We start from the raw sequence: 21,906 nt of genomic DNA, 5'->3' as shown, positions 1-21,906 counted from the left end.
AGGTGAGAAGAACACTTGAATCCAGGATGTCCAGGCTACAGTGAGTCATGATTACACCACTGCATTCCCATCTGGACAACAGAGTAAGACCCCAACTCAAAAAAAAAAAAGTAAAAGAAAAATAGAAAATACCTTAGCCTGATACTTTTTAAAATAAATACTATTTCCAGCTACTTACCTATAAAAATATGATAAATTGTTAACTACTATGATAGTAACACAAAAATAAAAACTATATAATCAGCACTCAATATTCTGTTGTAATTATGCATATGATGGGCTTTTTTTTTTTCTTTTTTGAAGGAAAGATTGACAAGGTGTGGTGGCTCTCACCTGTAATCCCAGCACTTTAGGAGGCCAAGGTAGACAGATCACTTGAGCTCAGGAGTTCGAGACCAGCCTGGCCAACATTGTAAAACCCCATTTCTACCAAAAAAAAAAAAAAAAAAAAGTTAGCTAGGTGTGGTGGCACATGTCTGCAGTCCCAGCTACTAGGAAGGCTGAGTCAGAAGAATCACTTGAGCCTGGGAGGTGGAGGTTGCAGTGAGCTGAGATCGCACCACTGCACTCTAGCCTGGGTGACACAGTGAGACTCCGTCTTAAACAAACAAACAAAAAAAAGTAAACAGCTAACACTAAACAATTTGGAAACAGGTGGTTAATGCAATAGTGAATGTGTAAGCAGAAGAAAACACAGATATACAAGAGTAAAGATGCCCTGATGGCCTCAAATTCTGGGAATCTTTTACATATAGATACCATAAAACTTCAGCATCATTCTCTAGTATACAAACTCATTCCGAGTAACCAAAAATATTATACATAATTTCAAAGTTAACAGTTGCAAAACAAATGATTGCCTAAAATCGTCATAGAAAAATATTTGAGACTAAATGTAAAAATTAAATAACCTGGGCCAGCTGTGGTGGCTCACACCTGTAATCCCAGCACTTTTGAGAGGCTGAGGTGGGTGGATCACTAGGTCAGGAGATGGAGATCCTCCTGGCCAACATGGTGAAGCCCCTGTCTCTACTAAAAATACAAAAATTAGCTGGGCGTGGTGGTATGTGCCTGTAATCCCAGCTACCTGGGAGGCTGAGGCAGGGGAATTGCTTGAACCAGGGAGTCGGAGGTTGCCGTGAGCCAAGATCGCGTCACTGCACTCCAGCCTGGCAACAGAGCGTGACTCCATCTCTAAATAAATGAATAAAATAAAAAATAAACATTTTGAATTATGGTCATAAAATGTGATTTGAAAGGCTTAAATCTATAACTACTATTCAAGAAAAAAACTATTCCTTAAAACTAAAAAAACATAAAATTATATATTCTACAAAAACAAATCAACTTCATCTACAGCCCAGTCCTACCCAACTATGGAATGTCAGAATAGAAGGTCTCGCCATGGACTCAAGAGCTGACATGAGGAATGTCACCACCATCCTGCTCTTTGAAGACTTCTCACTTCAACAGGCAGAGTGGACATTGCTACTTGGGCCATGATCTTTGTGCAAGGGAAGTAATCAGACAGCGAGTGGTAGAAATCTGGTGTCCTACACCCACATTCAGGGCTTCGAGGGTCTCCCATGGGCTGCCTAATTTATAGTTTTCTTGCCTAAGAGAAAAAATAAGGCTCAGAAATTATGTACTTGATTTGCCCAAAACTCTCATCAGCTAGAGAATCCATCCCCTAACTTTCTATCTAGTGTTATTTCAATAAAAGTACATCAACATTACACCCAAAATAAATCCAGATGGCTGAGTCAATCAGTGAAATTTCTCCCAAGGAGGAGGAGGAGGAGAGGTGCTTTACAACCCAGTGATGGGCTACCACAGCTCAACACAGGACAGAGCTGCCAAGCTCCTTTTCTCCCCCGCATATCCTGACACAGCAAAGAGCGGGTGCAGTGGACTGAGGCTGGGTGGAGATAAGTTCCTCTTTTTACTAAAAATAAATAGATCACAGGCATCAAGTAACATGTGAGATTCTTTATAATACAGCATATTGTTCTCTTTGAAAAAAACCTGTAACATTTTGTTAACAGCAAAGACCCTCAAATGAATTTCAAACACTATAAATATATAACACATCAACAGGAAATACTAACTGTCAGCAAGGATATCAAAAACCTGGAACCTTTATGCATTGCTTTTTGGAATGTAAAATGGTGCAGCCCCTGTGGAAAATGGTTTGGCAGTTCCTTAAAATATTAAGCATAGAATTATCATATGATCCAACAACTCCCTTTCAGTGTATATACTCAAAAGAACTGAGAGCAAGGACTCAAACAGGTATTCGTACACTTGTGTTCACAGCAACATTATTCACAATGGTGAAAAAGGTACAACCAACCCTAATGCCCATAAATAGGAGAATGGATAAGCAAAACGTGATATACACGTACACAGAATATTATTCAGCTGTATGAAGAAAAAACAATTCTGGCCAGGTTCGGTGGCTTACACCTTTAATCCTAGCACCTTGGGAGGCCAAGGCAGGCAGATAGCTTGAGCCCACGAGTTCGAGACCAGCCTAGGCAACATAGCAAAACTTCATCTCTAAAAATCTTTTTTAAAAAATAAAATTCTGATAATGCTATAGATGAACCTTGATAGCACTATGCAATCCATGCATGTAACAAAATTGCAATTGGATTCCATAAATGTATGTAAAGTTTTAAAATGGAGAATTTATCAAGGAAGAAATGTGACCCACAAAGAGCAGAGAGGAGTGAAACAGGAAAGCCACCCAGCCAGAATTGGTGTTGAGCTAAGAGAGGCTCTCCACTGTAGGAAAATGGTGAGTAAGCAAGAGCTGCTGGTGACTCACCCTTCTGCCATCGATCTTTGAAATCCTGGGCCCAGAAAATCCCCCAACACCTTCCCCACAGGGCTCCCCAACTGACACAGAGAGCTGCATGGAGTCTGGGCAGACCCTCCAGTCAGGGCCACATGGAATCCTAAGGGCCTTGGACTCCTGACCACAACACTGCCAGTTGCTAAAGCTCTGCCACTAGGGGAGGACAGGCTCTCTCACATGCCCCCAGGATAGGGGCCATACCTACAATGCTGAGGAGCAGACTCACCTCCTGTCTCCATCTCCTATAGAGGCCCCACTTCCACTACACCTCGCCTAGAAATGCCCTCTGGCCTGGGTCCCAGCGCAGCCACTTAACCCCTACTTAAGCACTCAGGCTGGTTGCAACTCTGCAGACAGAGCTCCCAGAGGTAACTGACAAGCCTGCTGTTTCTGCAATTGCCATGGCCCCAGGCTCTACTTCTCGTAGGCTAGGGAAGAACTAAAGAGCCCAAGAACTACTATAGGCTTCCAGCATACCACAGTTGCCTTACAGAAAAAGTAGACGAACTGTTTTCCACGTGGGTCCCCTTCCCTGCTACTCTTCACTGTATAGAGTCTCCTGACGTGGGCCCCCAGCACAGCCATTCTGCCCCCGACTACTCCCATGGGTTACTTCAGTCAGTGACCATCTCTGCACCTCTCCGCAATGGAGCTTTCAGAGGCAACCCATAGGCTCCCCGCCATTGCCACTGTAGCAGTACCACCATTGCTGGCCTTGGTCTGGGAAAAGAATGAAGACCCTGATTGCTTTGCTAGCACTTCCAGCATGCCACAACCACAAGATGGAGAGAAGCCCAGTCTTTCTTCTCTGTGGGCTTCTGGCTCCCTTCTCTTCACCAGGTGGAACCCTGCACTTAAGCCCACAGTGCAGCCACCTCACCCTTGGCTGAACATTCTCACTGACAGAGGCTCTGTGCCTCTCTGGGGTGGAGTTCCCAGAGGCAACTGACAACCCTTCTGCCATTACTGCTGCAGTGATCCTGCCCTTGCTGCCCTCAGGCTGGGGAAGAAACAAACAGCCTGAGTGTTTTGCTCATGCCTCTAGCAGGCCACAGCCAACAGATGGAGGAGAGCCCAGTCTCTCTTCCCTATTGGCCCCAAATCCCCTGCTCTTTACCAGGCAGGGGTCCCAGCGTGGGCCCACAACGTAGCTGCTCCATACCTGACTGATCAATCTGATTGGCAGCAGGTCTGCATATCTCTGAGGTGGTACCCCAAGAAACAAGTGAAAGGCCTTCTGCCATTGCCAAGGCCAAGGTCCCCGTCCCTGCTGCTCCCAAGCTGGGGAGGGAATAAAAAACTTGAGTTAACCCCAGGGCTATGATGCCAGCCTGGGAGTGCCAAGCCAAGACCTGTGGCTAGTACTCAAGTGGAGGAGGAGCCCCCACTCTCACAGCACTGAAAGGGGGAATGGCTGCAAACACAAGAAAATACAGAGGACCAGTGTTGCCAAGAGCCTATCCGCTGGCCATTACACTTATGTGCCATCTACTCAGTTGCAGCTCAAACATTAACACCAATAATACTTTGCTAATATGTCCCCCTGTGAAATGAAAGACAAGAATTCAGCCTCAAAGACACTTTGCAAAGTCTTGGGCCCTCTGAAAACATCAAGGAGTAAAACAAGCTGACTGTACTGAAATTACAACACAGTTAAAGAAACACCAGCCTACACGAATGAAAAGAAACCAGCACAATGCAACTCTGGCAATGCTAAAAGTCAGAGTGTCTCCAAATGACCACACTAGCTCCCAAACAATAGTTCTTAATCAGAATAAAATCGCTGAAATGACAGAGAATTCGGAATCTGGATGCCAATGAAGATCATCAAGAATCAGGAGAAAGCTGAAACCCATTTCAAGGAATCTAAAAAATTCAGTGAAACTATTCAAGAGATGAGAGATAAAATCGCCTTAAGAAGGAACAAAACTGATCAGATAAAGCTGAAAAACTCACAAGAATATTTTGTAGTACAATCATTAATATTAACAACTGACTACATCAAGCTGAGGGAAGAATTTCAGAGCTCAAACACCAATTCTTTGAATTAATTCAGACAAAAATAACTGAAAAACGTATTTTTTAAATGAACAAAACCTTTAATAAATATGGGAATATGTGAAGACACAAAATCTACAACTCACTGGCATCTCTAAAAGAAAGGGAGAGAGAACAAGAAACTTAGAAAACATTTTTGAGGATATTGTCCATGAGAATTTTCTTAACCTTCCATGAGAGGTTAAAATTCAAATTCAGAGAATTCAGGGAACCCCCAGGATATAGCATACAAGATAACCATCCCCAAGACATGCAGTCATTAGATTCTCCAAGGTCAATGTGAAAGAAAAAAATATTAAAGGCAACTAGAGAGAAGGGGCAGGTCATTTATAAAGGAAACCCCATCAGGCTAGCAACAGACCTTCCAGAAAAAATACATGCAACACAAAGGCAGGCACGGTGGCTCATGCCTATAATCCCAGCACTTTGGGAGGCCAAGGTGGGCAGATCACAAGGTCAGGAGATCGAGACCATCCTAGTTAACACGGTGAAACCCTGTCTCTACTAAAAATGCAAAAAATTAGCCGGGCATGATAGCAGGCACCTGTAGTCCCAGCTACTCAGGAGGCTGAGGCAGGAGAATGGCGTGAAACTGGGAAGCAGAGCTTGCAGTGAGCCGAGATCGTGCCACTGAATTCCAACCCAGGCGACAGAGCAAGACTTCATCTCAAAAAAAAAAAAAAAAAAAAAAAAAAAAAAAAAAACCATGCAAGACAAAAACAATTTGGGGGCCTATATTCAGCATTCTCAAAGAAAATAAACTCCAACCAAGAATCTAATCACACCAAACTAAGCTTCATAAACAAAGGAGAAAAGATCCTTTCAAGCAAATGCTAAGGGAATTCATTACATTATCCTGCCTTAAAAGAGATTATTTGTCAGGTATGGTGGCTCGCCCCTGTATTCTCAGCACTTTAGGATGCTGAGGCAGGCAGATCATGAGGTCAAGAGATCAAGACCATCCTGGCCAACATGGTGAAACCCCATCTATATTAAAAATACAAAAAAAAAAAAAATAGCTGGGCGTGATGGCATGCACCTATAGTCCCAGCTACTCAGAAGGCTGTGGCAGAAGAATCACTTGAACCTGGGAGGCGAAGGTTGCAGTTATTAGCTGAGACAGTGCCAATGCACTCCAGCCTAGCAACAGAGAGAGACTCCATCTCAAAAATAAATAAATAAATAAATAAATAAATAAATAAATAACAGAGATTCTTAAGGGTGTATTAAACATGGAAATGAAGAACTACTACTGGCCACCAAAAAAAAAAAAAAAAACCCACAACTAAGGGCCTGGGCAACATGGTGAAACCCCGTCTCTACTAAAAAACATACAAAAATTAGCGGGGTGTGGTGGTGCACACCTGCAATCCCAGCTACTCAGGAGGCTGAGGCAGGAGAATCACTTGAACCCAGGAGGTGGAGGTTATAGTGAGCCGAGATCACGCCACTGCACTCCAACCTGTACAACAAGAGTGAAACTCCGTATCAAAAAACAAAAAAACAAAAACAAAAAAAACACACACACTTAAGTACATGGGCTATTTACACTATAATGTAAATAAACAATCAAGTTTACATTACAAACAGCTAACAACACAATGTCAAGATCAAATCTGCACATATCAGTATTAACCTTGAAAAAGAATGGGCAAATGCCCCATTGAAAAGGCACAGAGCAACAAGTTAAATGAAGAACCAAGACCCAACTGCATGCTGTCTTCCAGAGACCCATCTCACATGCAAGGAAATGCATAGGCTCAAAGAAAAGAGATGGAGAAAGATCTACCACGCAAATAGAAAAAAAAAAGAGGAGGAGTTACTACTCTTATTTCAGACAAAACAGACTTTAAACTAACAATGATCAAAAAAGACAAAGAAGGGCATTTCATAATAATAAGGGGTTTGATTCAATGAGAAGACTTAGCTATCCTAAATATATATATGCATAAATTTGTATATATACACATACACACACACACGCATATATATATATATATATATATATATATATGTATCTGCACCCAATACTGCAACATCCAGATTCATAAAACAAGTTCCTAGAGACTTATGAAGAGACTTAGATAACCACACAATAATACTGTGAGACTTTAAAATCCCACTGAAAGTACCAGACAGTTCACCAAGGCAGAATACTCAAAAAAATATTTAGGATTTAAACTTGACACTTAACCAAATGGACCTAACACTCATCTGCAGAACACTCCATCCAGCAAAAACAGAATACACTATCTGCACATAACACAAACTCTACAACTGACCACCACATACTTGGCCATAAGGTAATTCTCAACATATTCTAAAGAATCAAAATCATACCAACTACACTATCAGAATATGGTGCAATAAAAATAGAAATCAATACCAAGAAGATCTCTCAAAACCATAAAAATTTAATCAAAACTAAATAAGCTGCTTCTGGATGACTTTTGGGTAAAGAATAAAATTAAGGCTAAAATCAAGAAATTAAGTGAAACTAATACAGACAAATACACAACATACCTAAATCACTGGGAAACTGCTAAAAAAAAAAGTGTCAAAGAGAATGTTTATAGCGCTAAACATCCACATTAAAAAGTTAGAAAGATATAAAATTAACAAGCTAACATTGTATATTTTTATTTTATTGTATTTATATATTTATTTTTGTGACAGAGTCTCTGCTACCCAGGCTGGAGTGCAGTAGTGCAATCTCAGCTCACTGTAACCTCTGTCTCCCAAGTTTAAGCAATTCTCCTGTCACAGCCTCCTGAGTAGCTGAGACTACAGGCTTGTGCCACCATGCCCAGTTAATGTTTGTATTTTTAGGAGAGACACACAAGGTTTCATCATATTGGTCAGGCTGGTCTCAAACTCCTGACCTCAGGTGATCCACCCGCCTTGGCCTCCCAAAGTGCTGGGATTATAGGCATGAGCCATTGCACCTGGTGATATATAGAGGAACCAGAAACGTAAGAGCAAATCAACCCCAAAGATAGAAGCCAAGAAATATTAAAACTGAACTAAATGGAGATTTTTTTAAAAACTGTACAAAAATCCAATTAAAATGACTTTTGAAAGAAAATTGATAGACTGCTAACTAAAGAAAAAAAGATCTTCATAACTACAATACAAAATGACTAAAGAAATATTATCACTGATGCCACAGAAATACATGAAACAATTAGATAACTAATATAAACATTTCTATGCACACAAATTAGAAAACACAGAAGAAATGGAGAAATTCCTGGAAACATACAACTTCCCAAGATTGAATCAGGAAGATATTAAAACCACAAACAGAGCAATACTGAATTCTGAAATTGAATCAATAATAAAAAAGCTTACCAGAAAAAATCCTGGACCAGATGGATTCACAGCCAAATTCTACCAGACATATAAAGAAGAGCTGGTACTAGCTGTACTGAAACTATTCCAAAAAAAGTAGGAGGAGGGACTTCTTCCTAACTCATTCTATGAGGCCAGTATCATCCTGACACCAAAAACTACCAGAAACAGAATAAAAAAGGAATTATCAGGCCAATATCCCTGATGAACATAGATGCAAAAATCCTCAAAAAAATTAGCCAACTGAATCCAGTAGCCCACCAGAAAAGCTAATCCACCATGATCAGATAGGCTTTATTCCTGGGATGCATGGTTATTTCAACATATAAAATTAAATGTTATTCATCACATGAACAGAGCTAAGAAACAACCACATGATCTCTCAGAAGATTTATTAAGATTAATGCAGTAAAGGCTTTCAATAAAATTTAACATCCCTTTATGTTAAACACCCTCAAAAACTAGGCATCAAAGATATGTACCTCAAGATAATAACAGCCATCTATAACAAACTCACTGTCAACATCACAATGAAAGGGCAAAAGCTTGAAACATTCCTTTTGAGAACCAGAACAAAACAAGAATATCTACTCTCACGACTCCTATTAAATATAATAATGAAAGTCCTAGCCAGAGCAATCAGGCAGGGGAAAGAAATAAAAGGCATCCAAAACAGGAAGAGAGGAAGTCAAATAATTTCACTTCACAAATGATATAATTCTATACTTAGAAAAGCCCACAGTCTCTACCCAAAGGTTCCTAGATCTGATAAAGAACTTTAGCAAAGTTTCAGCATACAAAACAGATGTATGAAAATCAGTAACATTTCTATACACTAACAACATCCAATCAAAAATACAATTATATTCACAAGAGTCACAAAAAGAATAAAATATCTGGAAACACAACTAACCAGGGAGGTGAAAGATCTCTACAATGAGAATTACAAACCACTGCTAAAAAAAAATTAGAGATGACAAAAACAAACAGAAAAACATTCCACACTCATGGATATGAAGGATCAATATTGCTAAAATGGACATACTACCGAAAGAAACTTACTTTCGAATTCAGTGTTATTCCTATCAAACTACCAACGACACTTTTAACAGAATTTTTTAAAAATGAAAAATCTTATTTGAAACAAACAAAAAAGAGGCTGAATATTCAAAGCTTTCTATGCAAAAGAACAAAGCTGGAGTGATCATATTACTCAATTTCAAACTATACTATAAGGCTACAATACCTAAAAGAGCATGGATACTGGTACAAAAATAGACATACAGACCAATGGAACAGGCTAGAGAACCCAGAAATAAAGCCACACAACTAAAACCATCTGATCTTTCACAAAGCCAGCAATAACAAACAATAAGGAAAGGACTCCCTATTCAATAAATAGTGCTGGGATAACTGGCTAGTCATATGCAGATGATTGAAGCTGGACCACTTCATTATACCATATACAAAAATTAACTCAAGATGGATTAAAGGCTTAAATGTAATATTTAAAAAGTGTAAAAAACTCTAGAACAAAATCTAGGAAATATCATGCTATACATTGGCCCTGGCAAAGAATTCATGACAAAGACTCTAAAAGCAATTGAAACACCACCATCACAAAATTGACAAGTGAGACCTAATTAAGCTAAAGAGCTTCTGTACAGCAAGAAAAACTACAAACAGTAAACACACAACCTACAGAATGAGAGAAAAAACTTACTTATCCAGCAAAGGTTTAATAGCTACAATCGATAAAGGAACGTAACTCAACAAGCAAAAAACAACCTTGCTTAAAAATGAAAAAAGAACATTAACATACACTTCCCAAAAGACACACATGCATCCAACAAGCATATAAAAATACTCAATATCAGTTATTAAAAAAATGCAAATCGAAGTCACGAGAGACCATCTCACATCAGTCACAACAGCCATATTAAAAAGGCAAAGAATAATAGATGGTGGTGGGTGGTGAACAGAAAAACCTTATACACTGCCAGTGGGAATGTAAATTTTTCCAACCACTGCTGAAAGCAGTCTGAAGATTTCTCAAAGAATTTAAAACCAAACTTCCATTTGACCCAGCAATCCAATTTTTTGGTATACACTCCAAAAATACAAATCATTCGACTGTAAAGACACATGCATACTTATGTCCATTGCAGTACTATTTACCATAGCAAAGACATGGAATAATCTGATGTTCTTCAATAGATACAAGGATTTTACAAATGTGATATATACATATATATATATACACGTGCACACACACACAATGAAATAGTATTCAGTCATTAAAAAAGATAAACTTCTGTCCTTTGCAGCAACACGATGAACCTGGAGAACATTAAGTGAAACACACCAGGCATAAAAAAATAAATACTTCACATTGTCACTAATATACAGAATCTAATAAAGTTGATATCATCGAAGTAGAGAGTAGAATGGTGGTTACTAGAAATTAGGGTGTGTAAGAGTGCAAAACGAGGAGAAAATGGTCAATGGGCAATAAGTTACAGTTAAGTAGGAGGAATATATTCAAGTGCACAGTAGAGTGACTATGGTGAACGATTTTGTATTAAATATTTCAAATGGCTAGAAAAGAGAATTTTGAATGTTCTCACCACAAAGAAATAATAAAATGAGATATCAGACATGATAAATCCCATAATTTATTACATACGTAAACATGTATCTAATGCTCACGTTATGCTCCAACGATACGTTAAAGTATTGTGTCAACTAAAAACAAAATTAAAGGCCAGGCGCAGCGGCTCATGCCTGTAATCCCAGCAATTTGGGAGACTGAGGTGGGCAGATCACCTGTGGTCGGGTGTTTGACACTTGTCTGGCCAACATGGTAAAACCCCATCTCTACTAAAAATTCAAAACTTAGCCGGGCATGGTGGTAGGCACCTGTAATCCCAGCTACTCGGGAGGTTGAAGCATGAGAATTGCTTCTCATGCTGGGAGGTGAAGGTTGCAGTGAGCCATGATCATGCCACTGCACGCCAGCCTGGGTGACAGAGTGAGACTCCGTCTCAAAAAAAAATTATAGAAGGAAAAAATGAGGTCATAAACTAACCATCTGCCCCCAAATTGTATAGAAAGACATACAAATAAAGATAATGACAACTCACCAAAAGAGAAACCCATAAGAAAAAACTTCAGTAGCAATTAGTACTATGGTAGAAAACCTACAATGTAATTGAGGAATTGCTGAAGCTGAGAGTGGACAAGTTTGAGAGTGAAAATCTCCATGGAGGCCAGTCTTAGTTCCTCCTCACTTTTGAGAGTTTTATTTTCAGAAGCCTTACCAGATTCTCACAGGAGAAACAGAAAAATCTTATCTTTCTGGCATAGGGAAGGGAAATGTACCCTACTAAAAGCCACTCAGAGCATTCTGTTCTTACCAAGCTCTGCCATCATTAAACTGTTTTAGCAAAGCCTAACCTCCTGGGGTTTTGTCAGAGTTTATATGACCTGAGGTAAGGGAAATACCCATCACCAAACTGCTGTAGTATTCAGTTGGGAAGAAGAGAAATATTCAATTTCAGACCACTTGAGCCCTTCATGTGAGTGAAGGGACATAGGCAACTCCCATTCTCTCTAGCCTTCCTGTCAAACCTAAGGGCGTGGGAAATGTGAGGCATTTTCTAAGAATACAGAGGCACAGACTCACTAAAAGACACAACAACACTCACAGTGGTTGGAATGAACATATCTTTCTGTTCTCAATAAATGTACCTGGACAAATTGATGGAAGCAGAGGTAATAAGCAACCTACATTTTCCTCCCTGTATCTCATGTTCTGTGTCACAGAGGTATCCTCTGGAGGACAGAGCAGTTCTCCCATGTTTCTCTAAAAGAAGCAAGATTTTTCTGACTCCGAAAGTAATTTTGATCTAGTTCAATTCTGAAAACTAAAATCCACTAAGGAACATATACAAAGAACACCACAAATCACCCATACGGAGCCCACAGGGACACATTAGGAAATGTGACATTGTGTTGTAGTAATTTTGAAGGCTGGATTATTGGGAATTATATTTTGTTGACAAGTTCTGAGAATATACAATCCACTAGGCAGAAGCTACACAGAAAAATGAGCTTTGACATTAAAATGTTTGAAACCCAGATGGTACAACAAAAGTTTCAGAATTGTACACTCTATGCAGCATGACTGTGGATGTGTTGATGTTTTATATGTGTATTATTTGATGTGGAAATGAGTGAGGAGGCTGCATTATCCAGAATGTATATGAGATAATCAGAGTTAACCATGAAGCAGGTAAAATTAAAATAAGGATGGTGATCATTTGGAACACTAAAGAACATTGATAATGAGAGATCTACTGTTTTTCCCAGATATACGAAATACGTTTTCTTTGTTATTAAGACTAACACACTTTCTGCTTCTGTTATGCTTAAAAATACCTTGTTTTTCCCCCAAGCTTCCATTGAACTTTCACCCAACACCTTCTTTTCTTCAACATCTTCACATTCCTTCAGGATCACAAATCTAAGTACCATGACCTGATCAGCTATCACTTGGCCTTCATTCATGTTCCTCACTGTAGTGGATGCTTGGTCTCCAGATATGCTTGAATCACTGCACTTAGGGAATGAGTTCAAATCTAAGTCCTTGTTCTACATTAGCAGAGTGAGGATGGGCCTATGTATCTCTAACACCTGTCTCCCGAGTGTACACCAAGCCAGAATCATCAGCCCCAGCAAATGCTGGTTGGCAAGGCTTAAACAAATGTTATTTTGTAAAGAAATTCACAAATAACATTATCACTGTTTTTTTTTTTTTTTTTTTTTTTGGTCAATTTGTCTTTCGGTAGTAACGTAATATTCTTCACGTGGCTTCTAACGTGATGCATACCAGTCTACTTAAGGTCAGCAAATACTGTTCACTTTCTCTAATGAAGTCCTTTTTTCACTCTGACATTATCCGGGGATGTCTTCATTATAGAAATTACACTGCATTCAATCACACACATGGTGATCCTTTTGTCCCAGCATCCGAGGCAATCCCAGCACCTTCACAGCACCAGCATCTCTCCAAGAGCCTTCCCAAAGAAAAGGGCCATTCAGACCATCCTGCTGTTAGTGAGCTACTTTGTGTTCTGAGAGGACCTCATCATATCATCCTCTTCAACCCTACTGTGGACATATAACCCAGTCATCCTGAGTGTGTGGAACCTGGTGGGCAATGTCTATGCCACTGTTGCTCCACTGGTACAAATTAGCTGATAAAAGGATAGCTGACATTCTCCAAAATATGCAAAGTGCTATAAAGTTTTAACAAGTTAGCAATGGAAAACATTTCTAAATACTAGTCTTATCCCATAAATTGTTCAAGTAGCCTTGGAATTCTTTTTACCTTACTTAATAAAATGCATGGAATCACACTTTTATTAATATTTATCTGATTTCAAAACGGATGCATCCAAAAACCACGTAATTTCTTTAGTTCAATGTCTACCATGGGTAGACATTTCCATGTCAAGTCTATTACACTTTTATTTTCATTTTATCTTGGTAGCAGAAAATGTTTCTCTCGAAGTATACTCTTAACAATTTTCTATCGGCAATCAAATCTCTCAAAGTTTTTACTTCTGAAAAAATTTAATTTACTCTTATTTATGAAAGACACTTTAGCTAAATATCCAATTTTAGCTTTTATACTATGCTTGTTCATTAGAACATCCCTGACTGGAAATAATATGTCAATTTGGAGTTTACATTTAATCTATAACTTATTTTAATGGGTTTAAAATAAAATTTACATGTAAATACTTGAGATCTTCTTTATTAATGAAATTTACTTATACATTAACTATAGCCTCCATGAATAAGGTCCTCAGTCCTTATTCATATTATAAAACAGGTTTGTACCATTTGATCAGTATCTGATTCCCCCAAGATACAGCCCTTGGTCACTAGCATTCTAGTGTCTGTAACTATAATTCAAACCCTTTTCCAGACTCCACATATAATTGAGATAATGCAGTGTTCTTCTTTCTGTGTCTGACTTATTTCACTTAGCCTAATGACCTCAAGATGATCCATGTGGTTGCAAATGGCAAGTTTTTTTTCAAGGACTGAATTGTGACACACACATACACACATGTGCACACATGCACATACATATATGTTAAATTTCCTTTTGGTTGTTGTTAAGATACAACAACAGGCTGGAGTGCAGTGGCGTCATTATAGCTCACAGTAACCTCTGAATTCTGGGTTCAAATTATTCTCCCATCTCAGCCTCCGAACTAGCAAGGACCACAGGGGTACACCACCATGCCTAGCTAATTTGTAAGACATGGTCTTGCTATGTTACCCAAGTTGATCTTGAACTTCTGGCCTCAAGTAATCCTACTCCCTCAGCATCCCAAAGCACTGAGATTACAGGTTTGAGCCACCATGCTCAACTACGTAATATTCTGTTTATTAACTTCTGTGTTAATGGACATTTAGGTTGTCTTCATATCTTATCTATTGTTAATAACGCTTCAATAAACATAGGAGTGAAGATATCTCTTCAATATAGCAATTTTACGTTCCTTGGATATTTACTTAGATGTGAGATTGATGAATCATATGACGGTTTTATTTTTTATTATTTGATGAACCTCCATGCTGTTTTCTATAATGGCTTTACCATTTACATTCCCAATGATAGTGTACAAAGGTCCCTTTTCTCTACATTCTTGACAACATTTGCTTTCTTTTGAATTTTTGATAAATATCACCTTAATATTTGTTTGAATGAGATCTCATTGTGGTTTTGATTTGCATTTTTCTCATAATTACTAATGGCTTCTTTAAAAGAATAACATTTAGTTTTTGGCTGCTTTTTTTAAAAAAGTGTCACTTTTTATTGTTACTTTTATTTTGGGGGGTTAAGTTTCATGAGTTTCTTGCAGATTTTGAATACTAATCCTTTATCTGATATTTGGCGTACAAGTATTTTTCTCCAATTCTGTAAATAGCCTTTTAATGACACTGACTGTCTTTCACCATGCAGTAGACTTTTTAGTTTGATGTAGTCCCACTTTTTTCCTGTGCTTTTGGCGTCAAATACAAAAATTTACTGCTAGGACCAATGCCAAAGAATTTTCCTCAGTGTTGTCTTCTAGAAGATTTTTGGTTTCAAGTCCAATGTCTACATCTTTAATATATTTTAAATTAATTTTATGTATGCTGTAAAGGTTGGGTGCAATTTGTTTTTGTATGTGGATATCTCATTTTCCCGACACCATTTATTGAAGAGTTTATTCTTTTTCCATTGTGTATCTGTATGCCTTTGTTGAAAATTCATTGACTGTATACAGATGGATACATATAGCTGAGCTCCCTATTCTGTTCCAGTGGTCTATTTGTTTGTGTTTATGCCAATATTTTGCAGTTTTGATGACTACACCTTTGCTATATAGCTTGAAATCAGGCAGTGTAATGCTTCTAGCTTTGTCCCTCTTGCTTAATATTGTTTTGAGTCTTTTATAATATCACACAAACTGTAGATTTTTTTAAATTTTTGTTGAAAATGCCATTGGAATTCGGATAGAAACTGCTTTAAATAATACACCAATTTGAGTAGTATGAATGTTTTAGTATTAATTTTTCTGATCCATGAACACTAAGTATTTTTAAATGTGTCTTTTCGATAATTGCCTCCATTAATATTTTACAGTTTGTGTTGCACAAATCTTTTACATTCTTTATTATATTTATTCCTAAGTATTAGGTTGGTGCAAATGTAATTGTGGTTTTTGCCATTACCAACCTAATACTTTATTCTTTTTGATGTTATGGTAAATGTAACTGTCTTCTTGATTTTTCCCAGGTATTTGTTGTTGGAGGATAAAAATGCAACTGATTTTCTTTACATTGATACAGTATCCTGCAAACTTCCTTAGTTTACCAGTTCTAAATTTTTTTCATGTAATGATGAGCACACTGGCCTGTGTTTACACATTAATTGATAGTATCTATTAAGGTATCACATTGCCTAGAAGTGTGCTCTGTTGTATTTCTGCTGTGACAAATTCCATAGCATCTTTTAGTCGTAATCTTTTCTTAAATGCTTTGGTTTGGTATTTGATAATAATGTGTGTCTTTGGTTACTTTTTAATTGTGAAACACATTGATCTCCATGACTAGTCAAACTTTCTAATAAAGTTCTTTCATAGTTTTATGTATATTTAGTTAATATAAATCAAAATGGTAAAATTTTATGATAGTTTGAAAGTTACTAAGGTTGAAAATATGTCAGTTTTTCACTGGTCATGAGTCTGTGGTTTCCTTATTTCAAACAATTATATATGTCTATATATATATGTGTGTGTTTAATGGCTTACAATCTTGCCCAACATATTTGTATATAGTAAGCAAATACTAATCAAAATTATTAATCAAACTATCATCTTCATACTATTCTTCAAATGGCATATTGTTTGTTCTAATTAAAAACTGTTTATGTCTTATATAATTATCAATAAAAATTAGAAAGTCTACTTTGTCTGCCCCCTTGAGAAAATCCAAAGTTAAATGGTATTTTTACTAATTTCCTTTAGAATCACTGCCTTATTTTCCTCCACAATAAATGTAAACATTAAGGATAAAATTGTATTTCAATGATCCATTCTACAATAGACTTTGGGTCATTCATTGATTGGGCTGAAGCCTCACTCTATATTATTTCTGATTTTTTCATGTTAACAGCCTAGAAAATCTATTACTCATAGAATATTACGAATTAGAAATTTTTTTTTTTTTTTTTTTTGAGACAGTCTCGCTCTGTCGCACAGGCTGGAGTGCAGTGGCGCGATCTGGGCTCACTGCAAGCTCCACATTCCAGGTTCAGGCCATTCTCCAGCCTCAGCCTCCCAGCCTCACCTGTAGCTGGGACTACAGGTGCCTGCCACTGCACCTGGCTAATGTTTTGTATTTTTAGTAGAGGCGGGGTTTCACCGTGTTAGCCAAGATGGTCTCAATCTCCTGACCTTGTGATCCACCCGCCTCGGCCTCCCAAAGTGCTGGGATTACAGGTGTGAGCCACTGCACCCAGTCGAGAAATCAGTATCTTGGATGTACAAATTATAAAAGTAAACTGAAAAGTATAATATAAAATATACATTTATGTATTATGAATTGTCACTCAAGTAAAGCAGAAATATTAATTTAAAATACTTTCACAAAGAAAAGTCCAGGGCAAAATAACCTATGTAAAACATTCTACCAATATTCAATAAATAATTCATGCTAATTCTTCAGCAGAAAATACTTCCAAAAAATGAAGAAGAGGAAACACTTTCCAATTAATTCTAGAGCCCAGTATTACTGTAATACTAAGGCCAGACACAAGTATAATAGAAGGACTGTAGGCAAATATGCCATATTCATATAGACACATACATCCTCAGAAAACATTAGCAAGCTAAATCCAGGCACATAAAATGTGAATATACACCAAGACCAAATGTGATTGTTTTGCAAATGCAGTTGTGACTTAATATCTAAAATTCAATCAAGATAATGCCCAATACTAGTAAAGAACAAAAAATGATCCTGTAAATAGGCACAGAGAAAGTTACAAAAATCAAGCATCCATTCCTGACAAAACCCCCAGCAAACTACTGATAGAATAAGATTTTGAGACCCACTAAGAGGTATCTATGAAAAACCTATAACTAACATCATACTTAACGGTGACAGACTTGAGCCTCTTTACCTGAAAGTTTGAGAAGGCAAGAATTTCCACTTTAACCACTCTACTCAGCAGTGTACTGGAGGTATTAGCCAGGGAAATTCTACAACAGAAAAAAAATTGTCCAGATTTAAAATAAAAATAGAACTGTCATTATTGCAAATGAAATAATTTTCTGTAAAAAAAGGGATTCACTAAAATATGAGTAGAATTAATACACAAATTTATCCATGTTACAAGACAGAAAACTGGCATGCCAAAGTAGATTATGGTTTATATAAAAGCAACCAACAATTAAAAATAAAATAAACAATTCCATTTATAATGGTATCAATAAAAAACATTAAGAGAAAAAATTTAAGAGAGGTACAGGAATTTTACACAATTTGTAATGCTGAAAGAAATCAAAGATAAACTGAAAATAACTGGAAGTCATCTTATGTTCAAGGATGGTCTGTTTCTAAGACAAAGGACACATGTTTGAGGGGATGGATACCCTACCCTCCAGGATGTGAGTGATTATTATGCACTGTATGCCTGTATCAAAACATCCCATGTAACCCATACTTATGTATACCTACAATAATTTTAAAAATACTTAATATTCTTCGGATAACAATACCCTATAAATTGATTTACAGATTCAATGTAATCCCCTCAAATTTCCAAGTGTATTTTTTTAGAAATTAGAAAGTCTCTCACTCCTTTAAATCAATATATATGTACAGAAAATCAAATTGCACAAAACAATTTTTTAAAAAGAAAAACATAATCAAATGACTTGTACTTCCTAATATCAATTCTTACTAGAAAGGATAGAGTAGGATTCCGCAGTTTCTTCACATTTTCCGTATGTTCTGACCAAGAATACACAGACACTTGACTGCTCTGTTATTCCGTGGCCTGGACACCTGCATGCTTTCCCCTGCAGACCTGAACCCAAGCCAGGGCCCTGACCATTCACAGACATCAGTAAAGGTGTTGTGTTTAGGTTGTAATTCGAAACACTTAAAAGAAAGTATCCCTGGTCCTGGAACAGATTCCTTAAGCTCTACTATAAACTGCATAACCAGACCCCTCACTGCAGACATATCTACAAAAAGCATCCTTGGTCTCCTTTTCTCCCAATAAGATGAGCTGCAGTGCCCACTGTGGGTACATCCCTTAAGAAATGTTTGGGATCATGATACCAGGGTTTAGAGTTTACTTCTTTGTAATCCTAACCCCCTTTATCTCAGAACAGTCTGGGGAAGTCCCTTGTGAAAATTCCCCTGTGGTCACCTTTGGGGCAACTCCAGGTAAGTGCTGAGCTGGAGGAAGAAGTAAGGGAGTCAGCAGAATTTGAAGGAATGAGCTGGGGAAAAGAGGATCCCACTGGGAGATCCTGAGATGCTTGCAAGGGTCTCTGTGGGCTTTGTTGCCTTTCCCTCCCTGATGCATGCGAGCAGCCCCAGAGATGCTGAGACGCTCCAAAATCTCCAGCAGGATACAGGAGGCTGATGGAGGGTCTGAAATTGCAAAGGGTCAGTAAGGAAGTCTGGTGCTTGGACATACAGGGACAGAACTGGTTGGCATCAGCCATGGCGGCCTTCATATTAACAGGCAGGGGAATTGCTTAAAACAGGGAGGTGGAGGTTGCAGTGAGCCGAGATGGCACCACTGCACACCAGCCTGGGCAACTGAGCTAGACTCCATCTAAAAAAAAAAAACAGAAAAGAAAATGGGGGTTGAACACAGGTGGCTCAGGCCTGTATACAATTCCAGCACTTTGGGAAGCTGAGGCAGAGAGATCACTTGAGGCCAGGAGTTTGACACCATCCTCGGCAGCATAGCAAGATCCCATCTCAACAATAAAAAACAAAGAAATTAGCTGGGCATAGGGGCAAACGTCTGTAGTCCCAGCTATTTGGGAGGCTGAGGTTGGGGGATTGTTTGAGCCCAAGGGTTTCCAGCTGCAGTGAGGCATGATCAAGCCACTGCACTGCAGCCTGAGTGAGAGAGCAAGAGCTTGTCTCTAGGAAAAAAAACAAAAGACATGCAAGTTTTCACCACCTTCTGAGAGTAACTGACTTTCAGGAGGAATAAAGAAAGAAAAAAAAAAAGACCACTAAATGGTTGAGGGTGTGTTCCTGGTTAGGCTCAGTTGCTAGCTGAGTAGTATCTGAAAAATTCATTAGTAAAACTAAAGCCCTAGGGATGAGTCATGAAGTTAAATGATGAATGTTAAATTCATTAGAAACGCCCATGGTCTTTCTTTACATGAATTCCAGTGAAAAATTCCTAAGTGCCTAAATAGTAAGGGGTCTGAAATGATAGCAGCTCTTTACTAAAGACTAAAAAAGAAAATGGCATCTTCAAGAATCATGAGAGAGTTCCATGCTGAAGAAGCTCTAATTTTGCATTTGCTCAAGTATTGATTTGATTTGGCTAATATGACACTAATCTTAGGTAAAGCGTGCAAACAACTCCATCTCCTCATTAATAAAAACTGAGTAGGTAGTCTAGTATCAATTCTGATTTTTAAGAAGCGAGTTAGAAAAAAATTATGGAACCAATAAGATGTTTGAATAGTTACAAGCTATTCAAAGGAGAATTCAAAAAACCACACAATATGAGGACATAAAGTATGAAATAAATTTCACTAATACATTTAAAAATAAACTGATTAGACAGGCAACAACTAGGCACAGGTCTCCTCATCTCCAGCAACACAAACCCAGTCACGCAGCTATGGGGTTGAAAAGGCTGCATGGTCAAAAAGGAACTGGTCCGACTTGAGATTTTTTACTTTGCATTTTGAGACAGAGTTTCACTCTGTCACTCTGGCTGGAATGCAGTCGTGCACTCATAGCTAACTGCAGCCTTGATCTCCTAGTCTCAGGGGATCCTCCTGCCTCAGCCTCACCATAGCTAGGACTACAAGTGAGCATCACAACTCCCGGCTATTTTTTTTTTTTTTTTTTGGTGGAGAGAGAGACCTTGCTATGTTGCCCAAGCTGGTTGCAAAACTCCCACCAAGAGATCTGCCCACCTCGACAACTGCAGTAACTGATTCTACAGACACATACCACCATGCCTGGATAATTACATGTTATTAATTTTTATTTGTGTAGAGAAATCTTGCTATGTTGCCAAGGGTGGTCTCAAACTCCCGGACTTAAAACAATTCTCCCATCTCTGCCTCCCAAAGTGCTGACACTACAGGCATAAGCCACTGCATCAGCCTGAGTTGAGGTTTCTTTAATCTAGCATCCCATACTTCATATAATTGCGAAAGCCAGTACTGTTTTTTATTATTCTTATTATTATTACTTAGTATTTCAACAAGAATCAACCATCTCTCAGGACCGGGCACGGTGGCTCACACCTATAATCCCAGCACTTTCAGAGGCTGAGGCGGGCGGATCACAAGGTCAGGAATTCAAGACCAGCCTGATCAATATGGTGAAACCCCATCTCTACTAAAAATGCAAAAATTAGCCAGGTGGGCTAGCAGGCGCCTGTACTCCCAGCTACTTGGGAGGCTGAGGCGGGAGAATCGCTTGAACCTGGGAGGCATAGGTTGCAGTAAGCTGAGATCACGCCACTGTACTCCAGCCTGGGCAACAGAAAGAGACTCTGTCTCAAAAAAATTAAAAAAAAAAAAAATTCAACCATCTCTCACCATTGCCATGACCCTGGTCAGAAACACGTTATCTCCTGCCTGGATGTTGCCACATTCAGGACTCCTGTTTCTACCCAAATCTCCCCACAATCTTTCTCAACTCAGCAGCCAAGGGATGTTTTTAAATCAGAAGAAAGATCACGTTGCCTCTCTGCTCAGAACCTCCCGCAGTTCCCATCCCAGTCAGAGTAAAAGTCAAAGCCCCAGCAATAGCCTCCCAGGGCTTACACAATCTTTACTGATCTCAGC

The 21,906-nt window shown here is 38.5% G+C and overlaps 1 long non-coding RNA gene across 1 annotated transcript in view; it reads right to left on the bottom strand.

Annotated features, from left to right (window-relative positions):
* Positions 1 to 330: 330 nt before the first annotated feature.
* The window catches only part of LOC144331005 (uncharacterized), a 32,943-nt gene continuing 11,367 nt past the window's right edge, over positions 331 to 21,906 (bottom strand). The window contains exons 4-5 of the long non-coding RNA XR_013397802.1: positions 18,018 to 18,096; positions 331 to 426 (exon numbers count right to left, since the gene is read on the bottom strand). This is a non-coding gene — a long non-coding RNA (uncharacterized LOC144331005). The remainder of the gene's footprint in view (positions 427 to 18,017; positions 18,097 to 21,906) is intronic.

The sequence above is a fragment of the Macaca mulatta genome, chromosome 9, assembly GCF_049350105.2.
Source record: "Macaca mulatta isolate MMU2019108-1 chromosome 9, T2T-MMU8v2.0, whole genome shotgun sequence".
Classification (NCBI taxonomy): domain Eukaryota; kingdom Metazoa; phylum Chordata; class Mammalia; order Primates; family Cercopithecidae; genus Macaca; species Macaca mulatta.
Note: the sequence above shows the minus strand (reverse complement) of the source record. Positions and strands in the feature narration are given on the sequence as shown.